The sequence below is a fragment of the Saccostrea echinata genome, unplaced genomic scaffold (assembly GCF_033153115.1).
Source record: "Saccostrea echinata isolate AGI-Se365-2 ecotype Australia unplaced genomic scaffold, CSIRO_AGI_Sech_v1 ptg000010l, whole genome shotgun sequence".
Taxonomy (NCBI): Eukaryota; Metazoa; Mollusca; class Bivalvia; order Ostreida; family Ostreidae; genus Saccostrea; species Saccostrea echinata.
The window spans coordinates 10,880,602-10,906,503 of record NW_026889759.1 but is presented as its reverse complement, the minus strand read 5'-3'; the positions used below and the strand labels follow the sequence as shown (position 1 = coordinate 10,906,503).

At 32.6% G+C, this 25,902-nt stretch overlaps 1 long non-coding RNA gene across 1 annotated transcript; it reads right to left on the bottom strand.

Moving 5' to 3' along the window:
• On the bottom strand, positions 1–25,861 carry LOC133184729 (uncharacterized). Its single transcript, XR_009720851.1, has 6 exons — positions 25,781–25,861; positions 21,883–21,978; positions 17,349–17,453; positions 17,038–17,135; positions 4,222–4,294; positions 1–2,302 (listed from the first exon to the last, which is right to left on the bottom strand). It is a non-coding gene; the product is annotated as an uncharacterized LOC133184729 (long non-coding RNA).
• Positions 25,862–25,902: the final 41 nt, after the last annotated feature.

The following is a 25,902-nucleotide window of genomic DNA, read 5'->3' as shown; positions in this document are numbered from 1 at the left end:
AATGCTTCAAAATCATTTTATTTTTACTGCTAGTCAAAATACAGTCACTCAAGCATATCCTTTGTTAATTTGAAAAAAAATGATAGTTTAACATTTATTATTAATACCATACCAAAGCACAAGATAGTGCACTTCTTACATAATCCAATGATTCATGCTGTGATTTGACATATTTAGATGTTTCTCATTTACAGTTCAATATACATGATATACAAGTACAGTGTGACACTAACCTAGTATCAGTTGAATGGATCATTACTATTCTGTTTTTAAGAAGTTTGCAGGGTAAAAAGTATAATAAAATAAAAATGTTGATACATTTATTGATTGCATATGCTAAAAACTTTGATAAAATATCAAACTTTGTATCATAACAGCTTTTACAAATTAATTCAATACATTCAAAGGTACAAAAATCAAATTATTTTCATCCACAGTTTTATCATATTCAGTTGAACAACAGCTACATCTATTATATAAAATGTATGGTAGTTGGCACTGATGGTATAATCAAAGAATACAAAGCTCACTTCTATAAATGTTATCCACTAGTAAGGCAAAGTCTCACTCAACAAAGACTCTGGTAATGTATATCACCTGAATCCAAAATCTATGCAAGTTGTTCTGGGTTAGATTTAACTGCTCAATAACCCTGAAAATGTATGTTACATCCAGCATCAGAAGCAGGATGCATCATCTATGTTTACTGATCACCAAAGAGTATATTGTTACTTTGAATGAACCTTCTCTAAAAAACTGGTCATTAATCCAGAAAATCTAAGTCAAATCAAGGATTGGTACCCTGAAACATTAACATACATCATCTTTGCAGGTTTGTTCAACATACAGTTTATAATTACATGAGAATAGGACTGCTCAAAACACTTACTCTTGTGGAGTCCCCCATGTGGCGCAAAGGCTAGAGTGTGTAATCTAGAGTCGCAAGTAAGGATTTAATCCTTAAGTCTCAGGTTCAGATCCACTGGGGATGTGGGGACCAGTCCTTCAGATTCGACCGTATAAACCGAGGTCCCACCTCGCAGTTGATGTGGGCACAAAAAAGATCCCTTATTGCTCAATGACCCTGAGTGCTAAGTATAGGTCAAATTTTGCAGCTCTCCACCAGTAAGTAGTGGCATCTCCATATGGATGAAAAATTCTTGAGAGGGATGTTAAACAACAAACAAACAAAAACAAAAAACACATGAAGAAAATGTTGATCAGGTCAAGCATCTGAAGTAAATCTGTTAATGTGCTTTAATCCATGCAAGTTTGTCCAGTTAGAGCTTAGGAATAAACCTTGCTCCTTAAATTTTAACTGGGATGACAATGCTAGGTATATAGCAAGAACTCATCTAGACTGTCCAGAAAAGCTTAAGAATATTTAGCAATATCTTACTTGCATGATTTAAAAAAATCTGCAATCTAACATTATTCTAAAACAATTTCAACAAAGTTTCTAATTTTCAACAAATTCAATGCACTATGAGATGAATTACATTTCTAAACCACATACACTCTACTTAAAGTGCAATATACATGCATTATACTGTATGTTAAATCTTTACAGTTCTCTTCAAGTACTCTAATAGTATATAAAATATGAAGATTACCAAAAGTGATCAAGCTTTAAAGTCCATTGAAACAATACAAAATTGGAGCAGAGCAAACACAGACCTCTAAAAACACCAAGTGCTATGGAGGAGAAGGCATTTTCTGCCATGTGCTCCTTGACATGATTGGGCAAATGGAAAAATCCACAAACAATTCAGTGTAAACAATTTTGATGAAAAACATTAGTCAACATTCAACTTAATGATAGATTAAATTTGCTATAACAATTAATTTACATGTAAGTGTACACACATGTATGCATACCCAATTTTACTAAATGAATTATTTCACAATATCCAAAATTGGACAATAATATATAGTTTCTAATCTAGCCAGACAACAGGAAATTTTCATTATCACTTAAATTACATGAAACTATTGATGTCTGTGAGCTACAAATTATATCTAAAAATTATATACATTTTAACAAGTGTTTACAGTTTAGTGTATTTATTATACACAAATGATGACTTAATTAGTAAGACATACCAGTAAAGTCCACAGATTGACTTCCAGATTTCAGCTCAAAGGCTTGAAGATTTTTAGTGGCTTTTTCTCTCATAATTTTTTTTTCACTGAATATTTTCATTTTTTTTTCAAGACACTGTTTTTGTTGAGGTCTTTTAGCAGTTTGATGCAATCCAAGAACTCTGAGGGCAATTTAAGAACTCCTGAATTTCTTTCTTACCTGGCAAAAATAAAAATTTTAAAGTTTGAAATATATTCAACTTACATGAAGAAAACTAGTAAAACTAGCGATAATGTAATAGACCTTTCAGATGTTCCAAAGCAGCTACATGTACCTTATTAAAAAATATAAAGTTTGAAGTATTTAGAGTCACCTGTATTCTGAACAAGGGATATGTGTATTTGACAGACAGATGAATGAATAGACTGATCACTATAGAGCACCTTAGTCTTTTTTCAATAATCATTATATTAGTGAAAATAAAATAGGAACTAGAGTGCTTCAAGGAATGTATATGTCGCCTGCTAGGTATCTTCATTAAAGAGGTAAATAAATCTAAGAGTGGTCAGCTATTAATTTAATATTAGCATGGAGGTTCATGCATTTGCCTGCAAGGAAAAAAAAGGATCCAAAAGTAAAAGACTGGGATAGAATCTGGCAATCAAAGAAAATATAGTTCCCCAGTCCTCAAATGAATAATTAAATTGAAATTATGATGAATAATTATTTATCATTTTATTAATACACATGTAGGTGCTTCCAACAATCCTCGGAGGAAAGAGATTTCAGACTGTCTTTACTTTGTCACTTTGTCAGTCAACACGATTCATTGTAGAATACTGATCCCAATGTATTTTCATAGTATTTAAATAAGTTTGTGGTAACTGAATTTCATACAGTTTCAAAGTATAGTATCATGAGCTCAAAAACATATATAAATGCTAATTATCAAAACCCTGCCTCTAAAAATTTTGGAGATATAAGGTGTGACAGACGGACAGACAGACACCAGGTAAAGTGATCTCTAAGTGTCGTTCTGCTCTGCAGTTGACACAAAAATGAAACTTAGTCAATTTTTGAGCATGCATATCACTTCAGTGATGAAAGGAATGCTGAAGTGGTAAGTCTATCCTAATTATTTGAAAATACGGCAACCCCATTGGTCAGATATATAATACATATGCTGTCCAGCCTTAATTTCATTGGCATAAAGCAGCACAAAACAAGATTTGATTGGATGGTGCAACTTGTTTTTCTAGGGGGCGCTGTTGCAACCCTGGAAAAGAAAATAGGACTGGGGCTTGCCCTTTGGGGGCACTTACTGACCGAAAGTAAACAACAGAAATAGCAAATTACACTAGAAATATGTCCATAGGCCATGAATGCCCCGCCGAGTGTATAGTAATGCAACATGAAATTTTGTGTTAGTATATGAAGTTTGATGAGAATATCTTGAAAAGTTTCTTTAAAATTGAAATAAAAATTTAAAAAAAAATGAATAGATGATAAGTTCTCACCAAATTATGTATAGATGCATAGCCTTAGATAACAATATCTTAAATGGTTTAAAACCATGCAAGATGCAAATTAAAGAAAAGTGAGGTCAAGGTCACAGGAAAGGTAAAAAATTTTTGAAATAGTTGAATAGGTCTTACTAATCTTACAGCATATTAAGTTTGATAAAAAATATCTTGAATGATTTCTTTAAAACTGAGCTAGTCACAAGCGTGGCGCCATGGTTAAAGCGTCTGCTCTAGAGTCACGAAGTAAGGAATTGATCCTTACATCACAGGTTTGAATCCCACTGTGGGATGTGGACACCAGTCCTTCGGATGAGACCTTATAAACTGAGGTCCCATGTCGCAGTAGGTACTGGCAGGAAAAAGGACCCTCACTGCTCAATGGCTGTGAGTGCAGAGTATAGGACAGAATTTGCAGCTTTCCACTGGCAAGTGGTGGCGTCTCCATATGAGTGTAAAATTCCCAATAGGGGCTGCAGATTACCTGTTATGATTGACCAAAATCCCTACTAGGCTTTAAACTCTTCATTCTTGACCTGTATATCGTCAAATGAGATTTGTCCAGTTAATTAAGGTAAAAATTACTAATTGATAAAACTGTAAATGATTTTTTTTTACCTGAGTCAGATTTTTACTTTTCTTAAAGGTGTCTGGATTTGACTGTTGGTTCCACCTATCTCAAGGAAATGATCTGTAACAGTAAATGTTAGAAATCATAATCTGTTCTCTATCTCCTATAATCACGAGAAAAGGTGTTAAAAATTAACAGATGGAGATAAAATCAGCAGTCATATTAAAGGCTTTTTTCAATCATCAATTTATTAGTGAAAATCATAAAAGTATTAGGCAAAAATGAAAAATAAATGTTGTCATTAATTAACCTTGCATATCTCTACAATTTTCTAATAAGAAAATTTATACCCGATAGATGCAATATAATCACCCTTTGCCTGCCCCTAAATTAAATTATGAAATTTTGATAGATTTTGATTTAAGCAATTATTTAAAACAAGGTTTTTTTAGGGGCACGTACCCCTGCTTTAGATTTATATAAAAAAAAAAAACTACAAAAAACGTGAAAACCTATTTCTATCTTACTGGTTTATATTTATTACAAATGTCCTCATAGTCAGCATAGCCCAGAATGGTAGACCGCAGACTCTCACCATGAACATTTTTAGTGTCCTGGTTCGAATCCATTTGTTGGCACATTTTTATTTTTTCAAACTTTTTACCTGTATAAACACTAAAGAACGAGTGCACTTATGGGCCCCGGTAAAATGTGAAATAATGAAGAATCAAATTAAGCTTAATTTTCCATCTCAGATCATTAATTGATATCTAAACCCTAAATTCAACAAATTTTATTGCTGAAATTCATGAATATACAAAGAGCAAAGCCATACAATGTGGTAGGGGTCAGCCAACATTCGTGATTTTCTATAGTAAATCGAGGACAGTCATTCATTTCAAAGCTTTTGTTTATTGTCAGCCTAACGTTGTACAAACTTGTGTGATTGACAAAAAATGCATTATACATTTATAAAACTTGTGTGAAAGTAGGAAATTTGTACAAGATTAGGCTTGTACTTAAAATATTAAAAAAATGTATGAAAAGTTCAATGTTTTTCCTATAGCAAGTAAGAGCTTAGATTTACCTGTATGATCTAGCTATGTTGAACCCACCCATGGAATAAATTATTTAAAATACCAGTAGTCACGTGAGTTCTACCCAGGTAAACATTCCTCAAAGATGCTCACTGTAAAGCATAGCCACGTTTTGTATCATTATATCAAAGTCATGCCGCGTAGAGAAGTTTGTATGTACATGTATTTGGTTTTAGGAAAACGGGAGGGTTAGGAACACAGAAGGGTTAAGAGAGTTTAGTGTCGTTAAAATGTCATCATAAATAAAAGTGTCAAACATTTTTAACATTCAAGCAAGACAATGGTACCAGTATTGAAAGCCACCCAAATACACCTTTTTTCATTTTAAAATATAAAGGAACTAATGTTAATACTTATTGCATTATTTCAAATGCAAGCATACCAATTTCATAGTTTGATCACTATGGATACAGGCATCTATACAACTTCATTCAATTTTTTTCTCGGGTAAAATAGCGCAAGAAGTATCATTCGGCAAATGTGCCTGTCAATGATCCACCATCAGATTGTTCAAGTGTCTGATTTAAGATTTAAATGCCTCCTCCCCTTGATTTAAATAAACGATTGAAACTCAAAATGGGTTTGATATGACTTTCCAGATCTATAGGCATTTAAAAAACTTCATTTGTTTCAAATCCATGCTGATTGATGTTTTAGCGTGATTTTAATTAGAAATGTCCACTTGTGTTTAACTATTACTAAAAGAGAACAATTTGGTAATATATTCTAAAGTAATACAGCACTGAAAAAGGGCCCATTAAGCATTCCTTAAGTGCACTTGTCCTTGCACTTTGATTTTTTTATACAGGCTTTTGCATTTTACTTATATTTTCTTCCTTAAATGCATGTTTGGTGTTGATATAAAAGACATCTACAGAAATGCAGATCATAATTCTCTTTAACTAAATGCAATCAACCGGAACTATACCTCATTGTAAGCACACTTTGTTCGAGGACACTAATCATTCACTTTGTGTTACTCGATACTGCAGGTGTCAGGAAAAAGAATCTTGCTGAGCAATAACTGCTGTGTTTTCCTTTCAAGAACATAATGACATGTAATAGTACTGTTGTGCCAGTGGGAGAGATACTGTTCTATGCAGAGTAGATGCAGTTCATTCCTTGGGAAAAATGTGTGCATTGGCGATATGTTATGCTAAAAATGCATGAGGGTTTTCAGATTAGAAAAGAATGTGGTAAGGTCAGTTAAGGTTTTATGTCCCATTGCCATTACTCAGTCAGACATCAAGAATGACCCTCATACAAAGGATGTATAATTCTGTAAATACTGAGGTAGGATCATATGAACACACAGTTGACTAGAATGAAATATATCGAGATAACAAACAGTATTCAAGCTCAAAAGCCCATCAAAAAATACAAAATAGGAGCAGAGCAAACACGGACCTCCAAAACATCAGAGGTGGGATCAGGTGCCATGGAGGAGTAAGCATCCCCTGCAGACCGGTCACACACGCCATGTGCTCTTTGTCACAACTGGGAAACAATGGAAAAATCCATCAATAATTCAGTGTGTAAATAATGGCCTAACAATAAGTATGAAAAACGTCACTCAGCATTTGACTTAATGATAAATTGTATTTGCTGACAAAGTCATTGTATCGACCATAGAATTTACAAAATGATAACTTTAAACAAGACTGCTGATATTCTTGTTTCAGCAACTTGTTTGTCAATAACTTACCTCGTTTTAAAAAAATTTCAAACATAGAGGATGCTCTTTCGTATCAAATCAACTGAGAGATATAAACCCTGTATGCAGGTGATGAAGGTATATTGCTAAATAAGTAAGGGAAGTTGACAATTGAAAAGTTAAAGCCATCTCATTTGTCATAAAGCTTGGTTGTTAGATTACCATTAACGTAGAACTAAAGCAATACATGAGAAACAAGAAACTACACACATGTGGCCTAAAGTCAGTGATCGGAACATACATCGATAAGCTTTTTCTAAAGACTGAAACCAATATTGGTCCTAAGGTCAACTCAAATTTTTAACTAGAAGTGTTCCTTTGATATACTATATTTTACTTATTTTCTATAGACTTACTATACCCTGAAAAAAAAAAAAATGGAAAACAGGAACTAGCTGTTTAAATGACCTCGACCACCGAGGTTAATCTAAAGTTTGTCCCTGCCTACCTGAAAAACAGACTACCTCGGGCAGTCAGTAATTTCCAACTCTGGTTATGAGATGCTAAATGTTCAATATTTACAATCAAATGCTTATATTTACATTTTTAAATTCAGGATAGATTGAGAAAGTCAATAAAATCACTTCTATATTATGTCTGTATACTTCAACTGAGAAATTAGTTGAAACTGGTTCCAGAAAAGAAGCTGAAAATGTTCAATAGTTTACAGACAACACTTGAAACATGATGACTGAACAAACACAGATAGCAATAAGTAATTTAAATGACTCAGGTGAATTATAACCTGTTCAATCTAATAGATCCATCTTTTTTCTAATACGACGGTTGATCCAAAAGTTTGTGAAATTTAATTATCTCTAAAATTTTATTGTGATTTGATGAAAGCAAACAATAGGCATATTTATAATATGGAGTCTTTATGCAACAATACTGGATATTTTCACCATGTTCCAATTACCAATAAGGTCACACGAGCTTTCTGAACATTGATAGTTGTAAAATCAGGGGGAGACTTCTACGTAACGTCAAGTTAAGTATGTCATGTCACATTATAGGAGCGTTATAGGAGCATCTCACCCTCATGTTCAATTCGACTAAGTAATTCTACAGAATATTCTGCCTTTTTCTCCTTTTCTCTCTCAAGAAAAGCCTTGGTATCCTCTCACACGGATCAACTTATCTTAATATTACACTCATATTTCAAAAATACTCCCCATCTTTGCATATGGTGTTCCAATTTCAGAAGCAAAGTCAAGCACAGTACGTCAGCGGTCAACGTCCATCAACGCTTAATAGCGATTCTCTGTAACCACTTGAACTTCTTTGCCACGCATGGTCACCGATTTTGATAAAACTTTGCCTATTATTACAACTTGACACCAGAAACATATATCAAATAAAATTCCGTTGCTATGGGTCTTGGTTGCCATGGTAACAGCCAGAAAAGTTGAAAAAATTGAGATTTTCAGCTACTTTGAATCTTTATTAAGCCTTAATAAAGACTAAGAAAAACAAACAAACCATTCTCCTAAAAACATGACACCTTGTTTCCACTTATGCTATAAAGAAACTATTTAGAATTTATCTCTAAGTAAGTGGTAACCATGGGTACATTTGAAATACGTTTTAGATGCTGAAAAATGCTGAAAAACGCTCAATATTCACAAATGAAAGATGTTACATGATCAAACTCAATCAACAACGTAAGAAAAACAATAAAAAATATTTGACCTCATGTAATTTAGTATTGGCAATATTATTCAAAAAATAATTTTCATGGTTGCCATGGTAACACAGTGTCACCATGCAAAATCTGTTGCTATGATTGGGTTAATGCTACTATCGTGAGGAAAAACAATAAAATTCATGACTGGCACATATGCATCCTTAGGACCTTGCAACACCGACAACATAAGAAAAATTGAGATTAATTGTTGCTTTGCAGTGTAACCATGGAAACAACGTACTAGTTGTTTAATGTGATATTTTTTTGCTGCTTTAGGAATTTACTAACCTTTTAATCAAGAAAAATATTATTTGAATCACCCTGAATAGTATTTATCTCGTAGAACTAAAGTTGAATATCATATATTGATAAAGGTTGTTGAAAAATACAACACTGTTGCTATGGTTACCAAGAAGAGAAAATGTTCAATTTTGTTAATTTTTTGTCAATATTAGACCTTATGTGCCAGCTTTTTGCATCCAGTTAGAGATTGGGTGATAGTCAAAATTTAAAGTCAGGTTAGTTGTTCACATATATCAATCATTAAAGTTTCGGGAATCTACATACAACGGTACGTATCCAAGGAAACAGAGTATTTTTCAGATTTTTATGCATATTTTTTTGCTTTATTTCCATAGCAACGCACTATTTAAAGAATTGAAATTGAATTTTTTGAAATGTGAAAATTAAGGTCACACCAAGGCCTTTAAAAATTGATCATCAGTTATATAGAAATATGCTTTTTAAAAAGATAGGATAAGATTAAAACACTAGGAAAGTAAATTTAAAATCCCTTGGTGGTATTAAAACCATGGCAACCATTGCCAACCTATAAGAAATATCATATTTTGTCCTTGGTATATGTTACAATGATCTCTTCTCAATTATTTGCTTGCATTTCAACCTATAATAGTTTTTATTCTTCAGTGTATGACATTATAAATTTAAATGAACAAAATTATTACTTTTGAATACTTTGTTTCCATAGTAACGTATGTTATAGATGATTTACCAAACATGTTTATCATGCATTTAAGACACCAGGCCTTCAACTTTCAGAAACAGTCATTGCCACTTGTTTGCTTTGCTGCAAACGTTAACTGTGGGACTCTGAAGATGTTGAAAAATGCCATTTTTCAAACTTTAGGACATGTTGCTATGGTAACCGTGACACGTAGCAACCAATTTTTGCCCGATTTGAGTTTACGGTATCAAAGACTTTTATCATAGAGAGTTGGGAGAAATTCTGAGACTATGCGTGCCACAGCTCCTATATAAAAGTTCAAGTCATTACAGAGAATGGCTCTTAATTTGTCTATGAGAAAAACAGACCCTCCAAAAGGCGGCCACACCTTTAATCAACCTCCATGGAAGTTCTGTTTTTCTTAAATTTCTAATGCCACTGGTAAATCAGTTGCTTAATGCATTTTTCTCCAGCCTGTATCAGTAGTATACCCCTTTAAGTCAGAGTGTTCCCAAGATTTTAACAAAACTTATAACTTGACCAAAATGTGATGTTCTCTAACAATTAAAATATGAACAAGAAATCATCAACTAATAATCTAAATATCAAGTTAAATCAGTAAAACTCTCACAGAAAGGTATATTAGTGGTCAAGCAATCGTAATTATGACAAAATTTTCGTTTTATTTGCCACTTAGTGCAGGATTTTTCTTATTTCACGTATTAAGAATTAAAATGATAATGAACGAGTAAATGTCTCCCCTGCATTTTCAAACATCCTTTGCTATGGCAACTGCCATAGAGTTACTATCATAAATATTTAAACTATTGTTTATTAAAAAAATTCAACAAGTGTCTATATAATTCTTATTTGTAATTTTCAACCACTTACACTAATAAATAAATAAAAAATGAAGAAATTCCATGAACTTTCGAATCAACCCTCGTACATGTCAGTCATTAAATTTATATTAATATACAGTATGCATAAGGGAGACCAAATGTATTATTACTGCATTAAGGAGACCAACTACTATCCACATGTAAATCAGTATTAACCACTTTCACTAATAAATAAATAAAATATGAAGAAATTCAACAAACTTTTGGATCAACCCTCATACATGTCAGTCATTAAATTTATATAATATGCAGTATGCATAAGGAAGACCAAATGTATTATTACTGCATTAAGGAGACCAACTACTCTCCACATGTAAATCAGTATTCAACCAATTTCACTAATAAATAAATACAAGAGGCCCAAGGGCCTTAACGGTCATCTGATTATAATACAACAATTAAGAGGATCCACAGAGTATAAAATGAACTGAAAGGTGAAGCTTTGTTGCCCAAAAGCAAGAAAAATAGGGTGATCAGGATCAACAAAATAATTAGTCTAGTGTTCATGAACAGTTCATAAATTAGGTTCTAATCTGTTCCCCATTTATCACTATCACCATACAGTTATTAACAAACTATTAGTGCTTCTGTACTACCCGGTATTTTAATTCCTTGTTGAAAATCTCTTACATTGGACTCTTTTGGTCTTTGATGAACATTGAATAAGACAAGTTATTTTTGTCTCAATTTTATTCATCTATTACTTACAAGTCTACCTGATCATTAAAACTATGAAAGTACTTTTTGTATTATACGATAAAAAACCTTGCATAATTCTCTTATACTATTAACCTTTCAAGTACATTATTTACAGTGATTCTCACGTCTGAGATTTTTCTCAAACATGCGTGCCACCAACGTTTTTTCCGACTCAGCTGAGAAAAAATTCTGAGATTTCTCAGAAAATCTTGAGATTGATGTATACCAGTCTCAAACAAAATCTCACAATTTTTTTTTTATGGTACAATGATCGCAAATGTTGTGACAGTGCACATTTTAATCAATAAATACACAAAATTAACATACAAGCACAGAAAGGATGTTAATTTCTCCCAAAACTTGATTATCCTGTGAAGGGGGGGGGGGGTTAATTACGCGCATGTAAATATTCTTATTATATTAATATTGTCCACGCATGGAATCAAGCACTTTAAACTTTACCAAAAGAAAAAAATAAATAAAGAAAAAAATAAAGAATAGAATATTCTAGTGGCACGTTCGTACATAACATTTATATCTTCATTCGTACAGGAATTAATATAATTAATTTAATTCATATTTAAATGAGCTATTTGTGACAAGACAGTTTTATTACATGTAATTCACAATGTTCATGTATATCAGAAAAGGAAATGTGATTAGATAAAATATCAAAACTCCTCGGTCCCGTATTTTTTTTCCCAGGAAGTTATATTTTACTATTTATTAAGGTAAATATTATACGAAATATTAAAAGAAATCTGTCTAGAATTTCATGTACAAATTCTTCTGTTCTTTCGAAATAATATGTAAATCGCCATTTATTTATTACAGATGATAGCAGTCTGTCTAATTTGGTTCTTAATTAAATCTATAAAATTCTTGATTGAGAATTTGGATCGACTTTATACTCACAATGTATTGTGCGTACTTAAATCCTTGACCATTTATATTATTTATAAGAATAAACTTGACTTATGACCATTCTGAAATACATGTATAAATCACAAGAAGGACTGCATCTATTCAAATGTACTTGCTAGCTATAGTACTTGCAAGAATAGATTCTTTTTTAACAAACAGTATTTTTTAGTACGACAACTTACATTTTGAAGCAAAAAAGTATGATCCGTAGGTTCTTTTTTTTTTTTTTAAAATTACATCATTACGCAGTGAAACTTTTATTTACGATACAATTAGAAATTAATCAGTTTCTCATTACTCAATGAGCGTATGCGAGATTGATTTGGGTTTTCAATGTAACGATGATTATTTGTCAAGTGGTGCTATATTCGTTGTTTATTATTTATCTAAAAAAAAAAAAAGAAGACTTTCCGAGACATTTTGTCACAGGGGATCGTAGAAAAATGGGATGTGTTAGTTTGCCGCTTCCCTATACATGCCCTTAGTTCAAATTTCAGCCGGTTTTTCTTCCTTCTGGGGGGATATGAGCTGAAATTCACCGACAATTAAACAGTTCCTCGAGAAATTTCCTTGATAAATTAAATCCTGTAAAACTAAGCATGCGTATGTTACCTGCTCCTGGATATGTTTGCTGTTTTTCCACAATTATGGTATACTCGCGAAATTTATTACAGCATGTGAGAAATTTACATGATATAGGCCTACTGAGCATTTTTTTTTTTTGTGGATCTGCTAGAAAAAAAATTCACTCAGGTTTATTCTAAATTTAAATAGTCCCTATGACTCATATTTTTTTTTTTTTGCTATGGAGAATTAAGAATTATACAGATATATCTAACATATATAACAAACAAAGAAAAATGATTTCTTTTAATCAGTCTGGGGAATATAGTCTTGATCCGCCTACCTGCTACATGTAACGTCACAATGGTGGAAGTGACGCCTCGGTGTATGTTTTTGTGTGTTTATGTCGACAGACGAACCAAGACTACAAAGTTTAGATATGTTTTTGTGTTATTCTTCTGTGGGGATTTTTTACGGGGGGTTCAATGAAAATTGTCGCAAATGTCGAAATGGAATCCTCTTTGTTGAATGACTCGAAACAACAAATAAAAGACGAAGGAAGTGTGGGATGTGTTTTTTCGTGATATTCACTAAAATATTGCATAAATAACTGACTAAAAGGTAAATTCAATCATTGATTCAACAAATTCATGCATTTTCAGAAAAAAAGGTCGTATATAACAACGAGAATAAGTCCAAGATTTTTCTCAAATCTCAGCTTACGTGAGATGATCGAATCTCAGAGATGTTGGTGGCATGATGTTTTAGGAAAATCTCAGCTGAGGCAGAAATCTAAGATTTGAGGTTGAGATTTGAGCTGAGATTTTATACGTTGGTGGCCCCGAAGCCAGATGTTCAAAAATCTTTATGAAAACTTTTACTTGTTTTGCCTCTGATATGCCCAGGTGCAGAGAAGATTTTCAAAGAAATAATGCATTTTTTACTACAGATTCACTATATTATCAATAGAGCCCCCCCCCCCCCACACACACACCTAGAAACACCAGAGCCTCTCACCCTGGGACCAGAAGTTTGCTCATCATACATGTAAGTAATCACTTTGTTTATCTGATTAACACTAAGGAGCAGACAGGATTATTTAACAGAATTAATGCATTTTCACTATATCATCAAGAGCCCCACCATTACACCAGCACATTTGACCCAGGGGTCATGCAATTCACTACTCTGGAAGAAGCAATCATGCTCATCATAACTATATGCTTAGCTTCTTTGCTTTTTAACCAGAAGCAGAAAAGAGTATTTTCAAAGAAATTTTGCTTTTTCACTATATAATCAATAGAGCCCCTCCCCCTTTTTCACCATAACCCTTGACCCTGGGGCTATGAAATTCACAATTTTGGAAGAGGCAATCTTGAATATCAAAACAATGTACTTAGTTTGTTTAAATAATACCCAGGGGCAGAGAAGAAGATTTTCAAAGAATTAATGCATTTTCACTATATAATCAATATAGCCCCGCCCTAACACCAGAACCCCTGACCCTGGGGCCATGAAATTCACAATTTTGGAAGAGGCCCTCTTCCTCATCATAACTATGTACTTAGTTACTTTATTTAATACCCAGGAGCAGAGAAGAAGATTTTCAAAGAATTAATGCATTTTCACTATATAATCAATAGAGCCCCGCCCTAACACCAGAACCCCTGACCCTGGAGCCATGAAATTCAAAATTTTGGAAGAGGCCCTCTTCCTCATCATAACTATGTACTTAGTTACATTATTTAATACCCAGGAGCAGAGAAGAAGATTTTCAAAGAATTAATGCATTTTCACTATATAATCAATAGAGCCCCGCCCTAACACCAGAACCCCTGACCCTGGGGCCATGAAATTCACAATTTTGGAAGAGGCAGTCTTGCTTTTCATAACTATGTACTTAGTTACTTTATTTAATACCCAGGAGCAGAGAATAAGATTTTCAAAGAAATAATGCACTTTCACTATATGATCTATATTGCCCCATCCTAGCACCAGAACCCCTGATCCTGGGGCCATGAATTTCAAAATTTTGGTAGAGGGCTCAATGCTTATTACAATGATGCGAACAGTTTGACTGCTTGATGTCCAGGAGTAAAGAAGATGATTTTTAAAGATTGCATTATTTTTGGTGGTTTTAGCCCCGCCCCTCAGGCCCCAGGGGGACAGGGACCATGAAATTCACATGAAAGTCTAAACTCGACGTAATGAAGATTTAGATTTGCAAACAAGGTCATTACACTGACCATAAATTTCTCGACATGTAAAATTCTAAACAAGGCAGTAGAAAGCTCTGTATCATGGACTTAGTTGTCAGTAGGATGTCTTGGTTCAAAACAGTTACTACATAGAAGATACTCTTGCCGTTGCAAAATTAGTTGAAAGACGTAGACACCATCTGCAATTGATAATATAATGTGATTTTGTTTTCTTGCAGGACACGGCAATACTTTTATTCTTCTCATGTAGAAGTTTGCACATGAATTCTCCTTCATTAGAACATACAATAATAGGTCGGCAAATTAATGATCACAGTTTTTGGAAATGCGAATTATGTAAAACACATTGTTTGAAGGCTTTCATACCATCTGATGGTTTTGGGGTAAGAATCGTGATTTCTAATTTTCTTTAAATTTTCTACAGGTTTTTTAGAAACAAGATTTCATTAAAATCACTTCTTTAATATGGTAATTGTAGCACAGTGCTTCTTCACAGCATTTAGATATTTATCTCATGCACATTTAGAGCAATTTTTGAAATTTAAATATGGCATTCTTAAACATTTGTTACACCATTATACAATTACACAGGTATTTATATTTACTTCGAATTTTAACATGAAATTTGATTTGAGAAACATTTTTGTGGACATCCATGGGTTTTAACAGGTCTGGACGATTTTAATATTAATTGCCATAAATGCACAGAATAAACGACATGCTAAGGCAATCTTTAAAATAATGTTTGTTTGCCCTCTCCCTTCACCCAAAGATGCTATATACCAAATTTGGTTGAAATTGGTTGAGCGGTTTCAGAGAAGAAGCTAAAAATGTTCAAATGTTAATGTACGTCGCATGACGACGGACGAAAACGGATAGCAATAGGTCACCTGAGTTACTCAGGTGACCTAAAAATATGAAGAAATTCCTCGAACTTTTGGATCAACCCTCGTACATGTCAGTCATTAAATTTATATAATATACAGTATGCATAAGGAAGACCAAATGTATTATTACTGCATTAAGGAGACCAACTACTATCCACATCTAAATCAGTATTCAACCTCTTTCACTAATAAATAAATAAAATATGAAGAAATTCAACAAACTTTTGGATCAACCCTCATACATGTCAGCCATTAAATTTATATAAAAATAAATATGCAGTATGCATAAGGAAGATCAAATGTATTATTACTGCATTAAGGAGACCAACTACTCTCCACATGTAAATCAGTATTCAAAACGAGAGATTTTAATACCCTAGTAATTTACATGTTTAGTTACATGAACTAAATCTATTTACCTTTGTCATCACGCAAGAACTGTTTTACATTCATCCAACTTTAACAACATTATACATGCATACAGTGTATGCCATACATTAGGAAGACCAGATGCATTATTACAACATTAAAGAGACCAACTACAATGGAACAATGAGACAGTATTCCAAAATGTTCATCCCAATACCATAGTAATTTCCCTTAATTTGTTTGTATTTAGATGACCTAAATCAATTTATCTCAGCCAGAATTGGAACAAAAAAGCTAGTCACACAAGTGGCCAAACACATGAACAGACAGATGGACATGATGATTCCTATGCTTATATACAACCATGCTTATATACACCCAAAGTTGCCAAAGTAGAGCAGATGCAGTGGTTAGAGCATCTACTCTAGAGTCGCGGAGAAAGAAGCTGATCCTTACATAGCGAGTTTGAATCCCACTGTGGAATGTGGAGACCCGTTCTTCAGATGAGACAGACGTATTAACTGAGGTCCCGTGTCACAGTAGGTGCTGGCTCGATAAAGATCCCTCAATGCTCAATGGCCGTAAGTGCTGAGTATAGGACAAAAATTTGCAGCTCTCCACCAGCAAGTGGTGGCGTCTCCATATGAGTGAAAAATTCTCAAGAGGGACGTTAAGCAACAAGCAATATACACCCAAAACTTTGATTGCAGAAGATTTTGTGATACATGCTTTACAAGTATACATATTGTTCATAAGGGAATAAAAATGCTATAATATATCATTAAGGAAAGCAACTGAAATTAAATGTGCACTTCTAATTGAACTAAACAAAATTACCCTTTGTCAGAATGTAGATTTATAAACAGGAAGGCTGTTTTTCTTCATTTTTTCCATGTCAGATTCAGACTGTTCTTCAAAAAATTCTGGCATACACCCTGTAAAAGTGAACAGTGCAGATAATAAAGAGCTTCTAAATAAACTGCATAATATTTAAAAGATCCACTTAAAAGGGATAACAAATGCATATAACTGCATCAAGGAGACCAACTGATATCCATATATATATAAATCAGTACATGTATTTTAATTGTGATATTTTAATATCCTAGTAATTTACATGTTTAGTTTCATGAAATAAATCTATTTACCTTTGTCCAATGACCAATGAGCACAAGCACTGATTTTTCCTCTTTTTTCTTAACGGAATCACCAGGGCCAGTCTGCGGTCCATATGATTCTGGCATATGTACACTCTGTAAAATGCATATTTGTACCATGTACAGGCATATGAACAATATTTCTATACTACATACATGCATCATTAAACTTAATAATCTTTTTTTCCCAAAATTCATTATTCATAGTGTTTTGCTGTTAGCAAAATTCAACAAAAACTATACTGTATATACTCGCCTATAAGGTGGTCTGCCTATAAATCAGTTGTATTTTTTGAGGTTATTTTGGAGGGATTTGCTATTGACCCGCTTATAAATCGGTACAACTTTTTGCCAGAATCAATTGACAATTTCAAATCAATGCTCTGATGTTTTAACCTGGTTTCAAAATACTAATCTTTTTTTGACTCACCTATAAGTTGGACATAGAGTATATACAGTACCTGCATTATACATGCATTAGGAAGACCAAATGCATTATTGCAATATTAAAGAGACCATTGCGGCAAATGAAATCAATGTATGAATTGTATTCAAAACTACGGGTGTACTAATTTGTCTGAAGTATATCATGATATAATGTGATACACAAAGACTTGAACAGGATATGTACATATACCCACATTCCTAAATGTAACAACAGTTTAAAAATCAATAATTTTTTTTTTTTTTTTGCAAATTTCACTGTCTAATTTATGAAATATAAAATATTATTTAAAACCATAAAGCATAAAATGGTTGAAAGCTCATTTAATACAATAACTGACATAAATAGGATGTTTAATCTACATTTATTAATATTGTGGGTCATCACCCCATTTTTTGTGAAGGAATCGTGAAAGGCATTGTAATTCCAACTTGCTCACAGAGCAAGTTTTACACAGAGGACCAACTCTTTATTCAAAATTTAGTTTACATACTTAATTTTTTAACAAGTTTAATGGGTTTATAAAACTTTAAACTAAGTCAAAATATTTTGCTTTCTAAATATGGACAAGAAATGTTTTTTGCTTAAAATCACCTTAACTTCAGATAAAAAAAATGCACTGTGCTCATCCTCTTCAAATGCCTTGTTTGTAAATAACTGATAAAGGGTACATCTCACAAATGCTTCATTATTACAAATGTCTTACAGTAAATATAGGCATCACCACAACTTATTTCATTAGTAAGAATAAACCCTTAAGCAATGAATATAAATGCTGAAAAGTGGTGCATTGTTAGGAGTTGATCTTACTACACAAGTTTCGAGATTATCTCCATTGCACTCGGCACACCTCGGCCGATTCGTACCTCATCAAACGTTTGATGAAGGTGACGGAATCAGCCGAGGTTTGCCGAATGATCTCCATTGGTGCACTCTTTTGTTATGGAGGGAAGTTTTGTTTCCACATTAGCAGGCAGGTGGGACAGTTATTTATATATTGCATACATTACGTCATTGATATACTGTGAAACCTGTCTTATCCAACATGTTGAAGGGGAATAAAATCAATGTCAGATTAGACAGTGTGTCGGATTACCCAGTGTTGAATATTTCTGAGCATTATGATAAATGTCAGGTGACTTCATACAGAAAAAAAAAAACATTTTTCGTTAGGTTTAGAGTACATGTGTATTTAATTGTCAAAGTGTGTGTGTGTGTGTGTTTCTTTGTTGTATAAAATATACCTTCGGCTGATTAACATTTCTTTGAGACACATCATTTGTTACAGCACTAGTAAACTCTGTAGTAATATACGATAATTTCTTTTAAACGTGCAAAACAGATGGAACTGCCAATCACTTCGAGTTGTTGCAATTTAATTTTTAGCATTTTACTTACTAACAGTAGATATTAAATATTTTGTCTACCTTCTGTAAACAGTGATTTTATTTTTTTTTCAACACTACATTTCTCACCGATTTTTTCTGCATTGTTAACTTCTCAAGATAGACTGTGCTATTAATACCCTCTCGTGACTTTTCAAACAAATGGGACGTACCTCTAAAACATTGTTATTGCGATTTAATTTTTATCAAACAACATTAACATTTTAAAATTTAATGGGTCTACTTAAAGTGGAAGTTTTTTGCTTCCTGCAAATCTTTTATGTGCACAGTCTCACTTAATTCAGTGTATATTAACCCGGAAATGAAATATTTTCTATTAGACGAGATGCTGTCTTCAAATTGTGTGTTGTCTACATGTTATACAGTAGTTTGCTGTACTCATTTTTTAGGGAGACATGACTTTAAAGGACTCTGACTGCATGTTTGATTTCAATTTCAAGCAAAAAATCTTATTTATTCTGTTAGGTAAAGGCAATCTAAATATCAGGTACTCCTTTTTATTTTCTATCGCGTGGATGCTATTTTGTCAATGCGAGAATAAAATTGATAACAACGAAGAGTACTGATTGCCTAATTTTTAAATTCAAACACAGTTCATTTATTGTTTATATAAACACCATCAAACTAATACATGTAATTAACTACTAAGTAGACCAAGCTTGTGCCCAAATGGAACTAGCGACTAATTATGGTACAAATGTATAATTATGTCGAATTACCCAGGTAAAATCATAAGGTAATTATCTAGTCTTGTCGACAAAAAGCACCAGAATTCGGAATGTACAGTGGTCGGAATATACAGTGTTTTATTCTATATATATTATAAAGAAATTTTTGGGAATAAAATATTTAAGTTTTAATGGTCGGAAAGTCCAGTGTGCTGGATTGCACAGTTGTTGGATTGGACAGTGGACACTGTAACATCATAACTGATTGTCGGGATGCACTCTTCAACTTGAAAATTAAGGAATTAAAGAAAAGGCGTCAATTTTTTTCAATGAACAAAAAATCAGAACAAAAGAAACTAAGAATCAGAACAAAAGAAATATCAGTGGATAAAGCCACAATTAAAAAATTGTTGGTTTGGCATTGCCGATTGAGTCTTTAAACACTTGGGTCAATAGGTAGGGAAAATATTTTTTTTTTTTTTTGCTGATACAAAAATCAATGCTATTAAATCAATTGTGTTGTATTATTGCATTTTGTTATACAAATTAACAACTATGTCAAAACAGATATGAAATTTCACACGTCATACAGATTTCTAATACAGTTTCAGGTCTTGAGTGACAATTATGAAGCAAGAACTTCTGCTTTCTGCTTTCTGAGCAGGAAAGGGCATATACAAAACAAATCAAACAACACTAACAAATAAATGCTGAAATGATACATCGTGATATGTAGGTATATTGGGTTTGGATAATACACAGACATTATGATACGATACATCTCTCAAAACAATTTTATGATTCAATACATGAATCTAGACATTATTTAAGTTATAAAATTTTAATAAAATTACTTTCTTATTAATTTTTTTCTAAGGATAAATTAACCATAAATGTACAAACAAACAAACAAAAAAAAATCAAAAATCAAATCACTTGAATTGAAATTTACAGCAAGGTATTGCTGTAAAAATTATCATTAATATATTTGTCTAGGGAGGAATTGATGGGAATTGCTTTAATTTGTTTTTAAAAATTTCAAAATGATTTATAAATCATGATTGTCAAATGTCAATAAATAACACAATAAAGTAGATTCATCATTTAGTGTAATGGCTAAGCATTCAGATTTGTTGTGTTTCTCATATATATACTGAAACTTTGAATGACACAGTTTATAAACAAGCTGTCTTCTCTGTAGTAGCGGCACTAGTGAAGAATCCAACATGTTTCAAAACTTGTAAGAATGGCCTGATTTGAATGTGTAAGATACAGTTGCAATGCCAACCATGCCAACATTTGGCATTTGTTTATTTTTTAGTTATTTATGAACCAGCAATAATTAGGGCTGCACCAAATATATTGATACATATCTAGATTAATGAATATATCGTATCCAAAAAATAACTTAATTCCAATACATTTTGGGCAGGCAGTTTTTTTATGTAATTCTGTGAAAAAGTTGGGAATTTCAATCACCAAAGATTATATTTAACTGTTTTGAATTAAAACTGATCAAAAATGATATAATCGTTAAGGAGGTAGCACATCTTAGATGATTATTACAAAATCATAAAAATACATAGACAACTTTACTTAGCATGTTGATTTTACAGTCAAGAAAAGTTTGAATTTGAAGTGTAATTTTTAAAGACAGTGAGACAAAAAATTAAAAATGAGTTGCAAAACAATTATTATATTTATAAAATTCATGCATAATGATTTATAAGACTTTTTTGACAGAATTGTTAAAGAATCCAATATATTGCATATCGCATTAAAAAATGTCTTCTTCTTTTTTTTTGCTCAATACACAGCCCTAGCAAAAATGATATACAACAAGGACTTTGATTGGATTATTAACATTCATTCAATTGATCATAATTATTAACTGTTATTGCACTTTCATTTTCAAAATGTTGTTAGGTATGTTGTTTGTTCATTCTTTTGCATTGATATTATAATTTATAAAAGAGTATTTTAGCAGAAAAAAATTATCAATTTACCTTTCTTGGAATAAAGACATGTTGACCCTTGAGCTGAGATTTTCTCTTTTTCCATAGATGTGTTACACTGGGGTCCACATGATTCTAGCAGAGACCCTGTAAAAAAGGACTTAATTATGGAAAAGCATGAAGAATATATGCCTATTATACATATCTTAAATTCTAATAAAAACAATGTTTTTTAATTAAGATCCATATATTTCTAATGATTGACATAATACAAATTCAAAATAAAATATGCATGTCTATATTATACCTTAAGCAGACCAATTGCATTAATACATCCTTCAGGAGACCAACTTAAATCAATATTTGAGAAATATTTGTGAGAACAATAAATTTGTCTACTTTACAGTACTAAATGTACATGGAATCTATTGGATCATGTTACTTTAATTGACCTGCCTTAGTTCAACACAGTAATCTAACAAAGAAATTGAGCCAAAACAACATTTTAAGACTTTTTGAACAGTGCATGTTCCTATCATTTCAAAACCATTACCAGTAAAAAGCTAATATAGGAAAATGATGACAATTAATTAATATTGTACTTTCAGGTATATTAAATGAATCAATCTGATTCGTCAAGAAACATTTGTTAAAAAGCACTATTACCCACTGAATAATGAAGCCACGCCCTCCAGTGTCGCAGCAGTCAACATTGCTTGACGACGGGTGATATTCCAAAAAATAGTGACTGCGCAGATTTATGCGCTCAAGGTTCACTATTATTTGTATTTGTATAAAACATTCAGTATAATATAATAAATGTTGCATGTAGTTGAGTGTAACATTGAAAATTTTCACCCCTTGAAAACCAAATACGTCAAAAAGGGGATAGGTTTCTTTTCCAACTTCTATATAGTTTCGCCCCTGCAAAAACTGGTATAGACCTAGGAAATGTTTAAACGGGCTAAGAGAAATCAAATGCATCGAGAGTACTTTAATTGTTTTTACCCAAGTTACATGCCAAAAAAGATTCAGAAAGACGTCACATAAAGTTAACGTTGATTTGAACTGAAGTTAGGGTGTCAAAAGTCATTCACGTCCAAAAGTGACATTGATCATGTGTGGTAGATAATAAACTCCTACGAGCAAAATATGCTGGCATAATCAAGTGAGGATCTTTCCCTAATCCTATATATAAATCCATTTAATACAATATTATATGCACTTAAGCAGCTGTTTATGACATTGTAAAATTATATAAACAAGACCAGTTTATATAATTTATAACAAGACCGGTTTATACAATTTATATACCAGGGTAATTAATAATATAATTTATATAATTTTATCAAGATAAGTGTATGGGGTAGAGGGAGCAGACATTGAGAAACAATGTTGTCGGACCTCATGAAACTAAACTAACAGTCTTCCAAATAACCCGGGAGTCCAATGCCAGGGACCTGTTAAATTTGCAGCTGGGCATGTAAAAATTGTCAAATTACATGTCCGAAGAGGGCATATGTGAATCTTCTTTCATTGTACGATCTTTACTTGCCATTTATTCTGTCCTACCCCCATTATTCCCGTAAACGTTGCTATATGTAATGTCTTAGATGGATTGCCTGTCTACATTCTCGATACGACCTGTCAAATGATTGTCAATCTAATCATTGAAGTGTTTAGTTTAACCTATTTGTTTTCTCGAAGTTTCTTGCTAAATTACGAGACGTTCATCGATGCCACATACTGTGGCACTACAGTCATGATCCCATTTCTGAAATTCAGTTCAGCTAAACCTGCCAACAAATGACCAGCATGCAACTCAAAAGTAATTAATGAACAAAAACGCTTTAGAAAATGGCAATCACGGTGAATAAACACACGTGGTACAGTCACGGAGAAATACAATGCTGAAAAAATTAATATAAAACCTTTATACCTAATGTTTTTTTTTTGTAGCACAATACTAGTAAATGTAAGAATTTTGAGTAGGGCATGTACAAATTTGAATGCGCTGGGTAAAAATGATAGGTCTACATGCCCGAAGGGCATGTGCTGAAAAAGAATTGTTGTGAAGACTGAACTAAAGTGACAGCGCCGGGTGATCATATAAAGTCCCTTTTATTACATAATAATTTGGCAAATTATCAACATATCACGCTAAAATTTCCAACATATCTTAACGGTGAGAATTTTTATTTTTTAAGTTGAAACCCTGTGACCTGTGAAAAAATGAAATTTGTATCATCTAAAGTCTTAAGATGTATCAAGGTAATTTTCAAAACAAATTTGCGGTTGGGGTTATAAATGAAGGATAAAACCAGAGACCTCGGAATGGAATACTTGGAAGTCTCTGGTTTTATTCTACCCCAACTGGAAGTTGTATCCCATCTAAAGTCTTAAATTTAACAATGTATCGAGGTAATTTTCGAGGAATAAATGAGTGCTCTACAATAAAGAGTCTCGACCAGAGACGTCTGAAACGATTTATTTGACAAGAAAAAAGTCTCATGAAGCGAACAATGTCATTTTAAAGTAGGTTAATGATTGATATATGAACAAAATACGAGCTTGAAGCAGGGTGCCTAAAATTGAGTTAGATACCTTGTGGTAAAAATAAGGGTAACGGGACGTTTCGCCCCTATTGACGTTTCGCGCTGAGACCATTCGCCCCAAAAGACGTTTCGCGCCGAGACGTTTCGCGCCCAATTTAATCTACATTGTCTACAACGATATATTACGATGTTTTAAGATAAATATTTATATATAAGGTTAATATTGACTGTGTTAAAAAAAGTTCTAAGGTTACTAAAAAACTTTTATGTTTTAAAAGTTGTTGAAAATAGGCTTATACCATAATTAAATGTATAATTATCCATGTGCAGATATAATTATGTTTATTCAGCAATCATAATTGTCTGATTCAGTTTTGTAATTAAGGTGTTATAACTATAATTTGGAGATTCTTCATCATGTCAAGATAAAGAGGAGAATTTATTTAAATTATGAGACGGGTGTCAAGTTCATTTTACCGTTGCTCAATAGCTAGGATGCACACTGACTCCAATTTTCTTTGCGATTTTGAGTAATGCTATATAAGCATGATAAGTTCTTATCAAAAATATACTTCTCAAAAAAATCTTTTCATATAACTAATTTCAAAAGTGACATTTCTATGCCTGTTACATCAAAATAGATATTTTTTTTCTTTTAAATCATCATGTCATTAAAATAATCACGAGTTGCTGTTTTCTCACATCATAAAAAAAATATTAGGTCATTTAGAAATATCTTCTTTTTTTTAAATAACAGGAATTCATTTAAAAAAAATCAGGTCTGACAATTTTTTTTAAATTTTAGTGTGGTTATGGGCGGGCTGGGGGGGATATACAGTGAAGTCGCCAATTACGGGTTATTGATTGAACCAATGGATTGGATTTATATAGCACAGTACAAAAGTTATTAAGAAGTTAATAATTGTTGTTAACAAGTGATAATTACCACATAATTGATTAATTGATCTTCGGCGCGAACCGTCTTGGGGCGAAACGTCTCAGCGCGAATGGTCTTTCGGGGCGAACCGTCCCGCACTCAAAATAAGTAGGGGTGCACCCTATATGAAACAAGTGCCTGTGATTGATAGTCTGAAATTTCTCTTCACATAAATATTAAAAGCTTGCAGTGATCGCTATAAATCTTTACAACAGTCAAGTTACATATGGTAAACTAACATAAAAACAAGATTACAACAGTCATGATTACAGAAGGTATATTTTGAAGACTCTAGGTCAGTAGGTGAATGTAAACAGGTAAACACACGTGGGACAGTCACCGCAAATAAATGAACCACAAAACGACTTATAACATTAAAATGTAAATATTCATCTGCACACAGAGTTTTGCATAATAATTTTAAAAAAGTGTAAATTAAAATATAAAATAAACAAACCTCAAACCTTGTAACAAGGCTTGTTTCCCTGCATTCTTATATCTTGTTCTCTGTCACTGAAAATGCAGGGAACCCAGGGTGCGTTATTAACTCGTACACAGATTTGTTGATACGAATAAACC